This window comes from Echinops telfairi, unplaced genomic scaffold (genome assembly GCF_000313985.2).
Source record: "Echinops telfairi isolate 266 unplaced genomic scaffold, ASM31398v2 ScPeMD7_7423;HRSCAF=8461, whole genome shotgun sequence".
NCBI lineage: Eukaryota > Metazoa > Chordata > Mammalia > Afrosoricida > Tenrecidae > Echinops > Echinops telfairi.
The window spans coordinates 279,787-288,162 of record NW_022111323.1 but is presented as its reverse complement, the minus strand read 5'-3'; the positions used below and the strand labels follow the sequence as shown (position 1 = coordinate 288,162).

The 8,376-nt window shown below is 37.5% G+C and overlaps 1 protein-coding gene across 1 annotated transcript in view; it reads right to left on the bottom strand.

Annotated features, from left to right (window-relative positions):
* ZC3H12B (zinc finger CCCH-type containing 12B) overlaps positions 1-7,410 on the bottom strand; it is a 383,060-nt gene extending 375,650 nt beyond the window's left edge. Inside the window, exon 1 of the mRNA XM_004715436.2 lies at positions 7,107-7,410. The gene's annotated coding sequence lies outside the window, so the exon portion shown is untranslated. The remainder of the gene's footprint in view (positions 1-7,106) is intronic.
* Positions 7,411-8,376: the final 966 nt, after the last annotated feature.

Genomic DNA, 8,376 nt, shown 5'->3' with positions numbered 1-8,376 from the left:
TCAGGACCAGTGGTGAGAGTGGCGATACCGGGAAGGTAGAGGGAAGGTGAGGGAGAAAGTGGGGGACAGATTACAAGATCTACGTGAAACCTCCCCTTAGGGAACAGACAGTGGAGAAGTGGGTTAAGGGAGATGTTGGATAGTGTAAGATATGACAAAATAATAATAATTTATAAAGTATCAAGGGTTCATGGGGGAGAGGGTGGCAGGGAGGGAGGGGAAAAATTAGGAGCTGATACCAAGGGCTCAAGTAGAAAGCAAATGTTTTGAGAATGATGAGGGCAATAAATGCACCAAAGTGCTTGACACAATGGATGGATGGATGGATTGTGATAAGAGTTGTACAAGACCCCAATAAAATAATTTTTAAAAGATTATGAAAATAATAATAAAGAAAAAAGGGAAAGTAAATATTATAATGAAATGTGCAAACACCTAGAGGTAAAAATTCAAAAGAGAAGAACAAGCTCAGCATTTCTCAACTGAAAGGACTGAAGAAAATAGTTCAAGCCTTGATTTGCAATATTGAAATATTGTATAGGCAAACTATTGAATGATGGAGGAAGCGTCGAAAGAAAATGGAAGGAATTCACAGTCACTGGACTAAAATGAATTGGTTAGCATTCAACCATTTCAAGAGGTAACATGTGATCAAAAACTGATGGTATTGAAGGAAGAAGTTCAAACTACACTAAAGGCACTGGAAATAAACAAGGCTTCAGAAATTGACAGAACTAACAAAGGAAATGTTCTAAGAAATGGATGCAGTGCTGGAAGCACTCACTCATTTATGCCAAGAAATTTGGAAGACAGCTACTTGGGCAACTGACCTGGAGAGATCCATATATTTGCCCATTCCAAAGAAAAATGGCCCATCAGAATATGTAAATTATCAAACAATATTATTTATATCATGCATAATTAAAATTTTGCTAAAGATAATTTAAAATTGTTTTCAGCAGTATATAGTACATGGACCAGCAATTCAAATTTGATTCATAAGAGAATGTGGAAAGAGGCATACCACTTCTGATGTCAGTCGGATCTTGGCTGAAAGCAGACACACCAGAAAGACATTTGTATTTTATTGACTATGCAAAGGCATTCAACTATATGAATGTGGATAGCATTGTGAGGAACAGAAATTTCATAACACTTAATTGGGTTTACATGAAATTTGTACATAGACCAAGAAGCAGTCCTTCATGCAGAACAAGGAGACACTGAATGGTTTCAAATTAGGAAAAGTGTTCATCAGGGTTGCATCCTTTCCTTGGACTTATTCAATCTGTATACTGAGCAAATAATCCAAGAAGCTGGACTATATGAAGAACTCAGAATCAAAATGACAAAATCACATATCATCTGAGATATGCAGATGACATAACCTTGCTTGCTAAAATCCACGAGAATGTGAAGCACTTACTGATGAAGGCCAAAGATCATAGCCTTCAATATGGATCATTGAACATAAAAGAAAACAAAAATTCTCAAAATGACAATAAACAACATCATGATAAACAGAGGAAAAAACTATTGAAATTGCGAAGGGTTTTACTTGGATACTCAGTGCTTGTAGAAGTAGCAGTCAAAGATTATACAATATATTGCATTTGGCAAATCTGCTATAAAATACTTCTTTAACATGTTAAAGAGCAAAGATGTCACTGATAACTAAGGCAGACCTAACATGATGTTTTCAATCACCTCATATGCATGTGAAAGCTGGAAAACGAACAAGGAAGACTGTAGAACTGATGGATTTGAACTATAGCGTTGGCAAAGAATATTGAATATACCATGGACTGCAAGAAGAATGAATAAACTTGTCCTGGAAGATGTATAGCCAAATGTTCCCTAAATGCAAAGATGGCGAGCCTTCGTTTCATACCCTTGGACATGTCATCATGAGGGAAACGTCTCTGGAGAAGGATACCATGCTTGATGAAGTAGAGTTCAGCAAAAACAAAAAGGAGAAAGAGAGAGACAGACAGAGGAAGGTCTTCAATGAGATAGACTGATACAGTAGTTGCAACATTGGGCTCAAATATAGCAACAATTATGAGGACTGGGCAGTGTTTCGTTTTGTTGTATGAGGGGTCTTCAAGAAATTAGTGAATAAAACTCATTATCTTACCATTTCATTTTCCAAGAACATTTTGAAGATCCTTCATACGTAGTCACCATAAGTCGAGACAAGCTGTATGGGACCTAACAAAAACAACATTGGTGCTACAAAATATACCAAATAAAAGATACAAGAAGGTGTTAAATAGGCCTCAAATTTTTCAGGTTTAAATAAAATTTTTCTTAAATGTAAATCAATGACCTAATTTAAGATAAGTGTTTTAGTTTTGGATTTCTAATATATTAAATTCTTGTTGGAAGATCATACATTTCTTTTGACGTAATACTTGCATTACATTCTCTTGTTATTTTTCTATACACAAACACCAACTTACAAATTTGAAACACAGACAACTGTCATGTGACTGATTCTCAACATAGCAGAAGTTGCTAGAAATGTACTAAAATAAGTTTTGCAAATGTTCATAATTGCAGTTTAAACATTTATGTTATCTGGCAATTAACATGTGAATTACTTAAAATACTGTATTAGGATTCTGATAGACATAAATTTGGAGGGCTCTGACATAAGCCAAAAAAAAATCCTATGCCATTGAGTCAACTCTAACACATAGGACAGAGTAGAACTGCTCTTTTGGGTTTCTGAGACTGTATTCCTATTTCTCTTGCATAGCAGCTAGTGGCTTAAAGCGTTGGCCTTGCAATGAGCAACCCAATGCACCTTATTTTCTTTTCAGAAAATTAACATAAGAAAAACAAGTGCTAAAAACTAAGCTATCATATATTTTGATGGACTAAACTTCAGGCTGCTACATAATTTCTCTGATTTCCTTAATTAAGAAAAACCTTTGTAACATATTTATAATCTGACATTATACTATCATTCTTGCACAAAACACTTAGATTACACATTATCCCTCTCTCAACAAGTATTTAAAAATTTAGGACCAATGGCTAATCAAAGACAATATTAATGGAAGATTGTTAAGCCACAGGGGGATGACTGATAAGACGCTACCGTAAATTAACAAGGAGGCTTTGAAAGGGAGCCCAAAGGCAAAAAATCAAACCAAAACAAAAAACATAGATCTGTGAATGGGTTTTTGACTCGAACTAAATCCAAGCTCCAACTGAAGAACAATTAGTTTTTACATCATGGCCCTGCTCAATACTCATCCTCAGGAAGGGAACACAGAAGATATAGGTGCTACAGCAAAATGTGATGAAGAAATTAGATGATCTGAGTCTTAAAGGTTTGTCTCTAAACAAGCAGCCATCTAAGTGAGATGCCAACTAAGTCTACATGGAAGAAACACATCAACATCAGTCACTGAACAACTGTAAATCGTATGATCTGAAGTTGAAGGAGGTAATAGTATAAGAGCCTACATTGTGAGAATCTGGTTTGCAGAAGACTACGGATGACTGTGGGAGCCCATGATACATTTTTGGGCACTAAATAGCAAATAAGTCTCCAGTGATCTCCCTCTATCCATAATTGAGTGGTTACTAAACAGAGTGCATTGGAGAGATGTCTGTGGAAGATCAAAGGGATAAATCTAACTTGAATGGTTAAAACCTAGTCAGTTGATCCCCCCTCTGATGTACATTGGATCTGGTATGGTTTACAACATTTTCTTTATTTTTGTTTTTTGTTTGTTAATATTGGGGCTTATCTCAGATCTGTTATGCCATTGGAGGTCACTCTCTTGAATTTGTGTTCTATGTTTCTCTGTTTTTCGCTATATGGAACCCAGGATTAATGAGCCCAGGAACAGCAAGTAGAATAAGGTTTGGGGGCGGGGGGTGGGGGAAGAGTACAGTGGTTGTGGTGGGAGTCCAGGGGTAAATGGGAGCCTATGTCAAGGAGTCCAGGAAGGAAAAGAATGTTTAGAAACTGATTGTGGTAGCAATTGTACAATATTGTTTGATGTGATTGAACTATAGAATGATATTATATATGTATTAACTCCCTACTTTAGAAAAACCTTAAAAATAAATAACTTGAATAAAAAAAGATTTCTAGTCTAGGAAGCCGTAAGGAGCAGTTACCCTGTTCTATTGGGTTGCTCTGAATCAGAATTGATTTGATGACAATGAGTTTCGGGGCTCATCCCTAAACAACCATGAACCTCAGTTTTCTCATCTGCCTTACAGGATTGTTTTGAGGATTACATGAAATCATGTATTTGCAAGTGTTTCCAAAACTTCCTTGATGATAAAAATCACCTGGACACTTGTTAAAAGCAGCTGTTTCTCAGGCACCACCTCTGATGCTTCTTCTAACTCTGCAACCCATCAACTATCCCAAGTGATTCTTATCATCTGAGAAATAGAACTAGGGAGAACTTCATTAACCACAGTATCTCCCGTCACATTCCTTGTATTATGTGTTACAGTAGTGAGCCAAGACAAGTATGGGGAAAATAGATGGGAAAGAAAAGAGCCAAAAAGTGTAATTATACAGAGAGTACTTGAGTATAGTAGATTAAATGTTATATCTGACTTGAGTGGTTAAAACCTTGTCATTTGATCGCCCTTTTGAAACACTTTGAGCTTGATCTGGTTTTCAATATTTTCTGATTTTTTTTTCAAATTGGTACTCATCTCTATTGTATTTTGTTATTGTCAGTAGCATTCTTGATTCTCTGTTTTGAAACTCAGGATGGGTGAATCTATAGAGACAATCTATAGCGACCATAAGGGTTCTTGGTGGGGGACTGGTCTTAATTGGGAGTTGATGTCAACAAGTACGAGAAAGAAAAATGTTTTAAAAATTATTGTAGTAGTGATTGTACAACACTGCCTGATAAGACTCAACTATTGATTGGTATGATGTCTTTATTATGTCCAAATAAAATGATTTGGAAAAAATAAAATAAATGTAGATGAACTTATACCTTATCTACTCTTTCTTAGAAAACATTCTTACTTGTTGCAGGAATCAATTTTAATTCTGAATTTTGTAGTATGAAAATTTGTAAAATTATTTATATTATGCAATGTATCATAGAAAACTAAGCCTACTATGAAGGACTTAATGATCACTGACAGTTCCTTCCTCCTTCACTTCTATTTAGGAGAATTATAAGCATGATAATTAAAAAATCAAGTACCTTAATTCATGCAATGCTGAACTTCCTATTTCATTGAAGTCTATATTTTATAGAGAACTAAATCAAGTCTGATTATCTCTACAAGACTCTCATAGACAAAGTTCAAACTCCTTTATTCTTAATTTTTATAGCCCTTATATGTCAGCATCTGATCCAATTGTTTACAATTGGTGTCTCATATATGTATTTTATTTCTACAAAAGGTTAATTAATTCCTGGGATCTCCTTGTGTTCCATTCGCCACATTACCTATTAATGATGGTAATGATCATTCAATATTAGCTAGAAAGTAAATGGATTTTTAAAACTCTTAATTCATTCCATAATTCGTTTGTTAAGGGCCTTGCCTTCACTCAAAAAAACAATCAATATTATTTTATAATAGGGCTATCACACACTAAGTAAATTATCTTGAGTAAAGTCATATGGCATCTTCAGAGCCATACTCATTACAATAGAATACTAAATTGGATCAAGCTCAGGCTTGTTTTTAAGTGTGTGAAGGTGGCCTGCAAGTATCCACATAGAATATAATTATTTCAAATAATTCAGACTTGAATTCATTAAGCACATTTCCAAAACAAAACTATCTCTTACTTTGGACTTTAGGACTTGGAAGCATGTCAGTTTGCCAGTGCACAAAACAAACAATAACTGAGGTCAAAGATTATTTTTCAATGGTGCCAGAATTATATTGTGCTTTAAACCATACACAAGAGAATGCCACACCAAATGAAAAATGCCCAAACAAAGCATTTTATTCAAAATTATCTTAGAATTGGCAGTCTTCACATACATATTGGTTAGATAAAACTTTCTAATCATATACAGCATCTATCTCCTTAAAAAATGTTTCTTAAAAGTTTACCAAAAATTAAATTTAGCATTTCCATTTCTTTTTAACTTCTTACTTGTACTTCAAATTTAAAAAACCCCTGAAGTGTCTTAAAAACTAGTACAGAGAGAAAGGAGCCACAGAAGTACTTTATAATCAAAATTATTGGTTAATCCAAGTTAGGCCCATTTTTAAAAGAGGTCAACTGTGAAATCTAACATTTTTCAATCATTTGCCTTTAAAGAAACAATCTTGTATCTCAAAGATAATATTGTCAATTAAAACACACACACTTTCAGATTCTCATCTAATCGCATCTATCCAAAACATCATTTAAGGTCCCTCCTGCCTTTTTTCAAATAGTGATTATTCTCAATTGCCAGCTACCGGGTGGGGGGGGGGGGACACACCATAACCCATGCCCACTTTTATAATAGATGTTTTAGATTTTCTCGTCATAGTTATGGTAAAAAAAATAGAGAAGTAATGTCATTCTGGATGAAGAGTAGTTGATCTGCAAAAAAAATCATTTTTGCCTGCATCCCTTGGAGTTTGAGGTCACTTTGGAAGCCAAATGGAAAGTGTGTCTGCTATTCTGCGTTTTAATTTATAATAAAAGTATTGTCTTCCTATCTATTATACTAAAGGAGTCAGAAGTCAAACACAAGACTTTCTAGAAGCTCTCGGTACATGAATAACAAGAAAACTAAAAAGTTGAGGTCATTCTATCTACCTGCTCAAATTTTGTAGGATGGAGTGAAAGCAGCCTCGGAATCCGCTATTGAACAGCTTAAATCAGGGGCCAGGTTGCGTGACTGTACGTAAAATCGTCAGCAACTGTGTTATCTAAGAAGCAAAGCCAGGCCTTAAACATCAATCTCTCCTTCCCTAGATAACTGGGTTGAGCCCAGCAAGTGGTGGTTCTGAGAAGGAAAACTAACTCAAAGATAAGGAACCGCGACAGATGTGAGGGGAGTTACAAGCTTCTGCAGGAGAAAAGAGCACTTCATTAGCCTCCTAGGGCCACAAAGGCCAAAGAAGCGCCCTAGTAACGTGCCACTACTCACCCCTACTCTCTTATGATCCCAGTTGTCTCCCTGATCCACGCAGCCCCCGACACTGGGAGCCCCTCTCCCGCCCGGCGCTGGTGGTGGGCTTGGCGGGCAAGAGGAAGCAGCGGCGCAGGTGTCCAAGAGCCAGGGCCAGAGACACACCCCAAGGCGACTGGAAGCAAGGGGGAGGGGGGTGGTCCTCGCCTGGACCCTTCTCAGTACTAGGCCCGAGCTTAGAGCAGAACTGCGGTCCCAGTCCCTTCAGCAACGAGACTCCCAGGCCAGATTCCTGCCCATTGGCTCCAGAGGCCACATAACAGCTGCGGCTCCCTCTCCGGGCTGCGGTTGCACTTGCACCCCCAAGCTCTTCCTCCTTCTTTGGAACCGCTGCCTACTCATCAGCAAGGAAGTCTTTATCACAGGGCGCAACGGATGCCGTCGCCTAGTAACCGGCGCGCATGCGCTGCACCCGCGAATGCTACCACCCTCATCCAAGCTATGCTGTTTCTAGATCTAGAAAGCAGTGAGTTTAAAACCTATTCCTTGGCAGATGGGTCTGTCTCTCACTGACATCAAGTCAATGCTGACTCATAATGACCTCTCTGTGGGTTTGTGAGGCTGTAACTGCTTACAGGAGTAAGTCCAGTCTTTCTCTTGCAGAGCTGCTGTCAGTTTTGAACTGCTGATCAAACAGATCCCAGCTGAATGTATAACCACTACACCACAAGCATAGGGTTTCCATCTAGCATAGGGGTAGAGCTACTTTAATGTAGGGGGAGGTGGAAGAAGTGTGAGACAGTCTGCAATTCAGAAGAGCTCTTGGACTTAAAGTGGTCTACTGGCTCCTCAGCAGGCAGGCACCATAAAAACAATTCACTGCCATGGAGTTGATTCCTACTCAGAGCGACCCAATAAGATAATGCAGAATTTCCCCCTGTGGGGTTTTAAGACTGTAACAGTTTTTGTTTTTGTTTTTATAGTTGAATTGTTTTTTATCTTATTAAATCATTTTATTGGGGCCTTGTACAACTCTTATCACTATCCATACAAGCATCTATTGTGTTAAGCACATTTGTACATTTGTTGCCATCATCATTTTCATTCTACTTGAGCCCTTGGTATCTGCTTCTCATTTTCCCCTCCCTCCCTTATGAACCCTTGATAATTTATAAATTATTAATATTTTTTCATGTCTTACACCCACTTTTCTGTTTTCCATCCCCCCTGGGAGGTGGTTATAGGTGAAAGAAGTAGTCCAAGCTGCCTTAAATTCTCCTGGAAATGT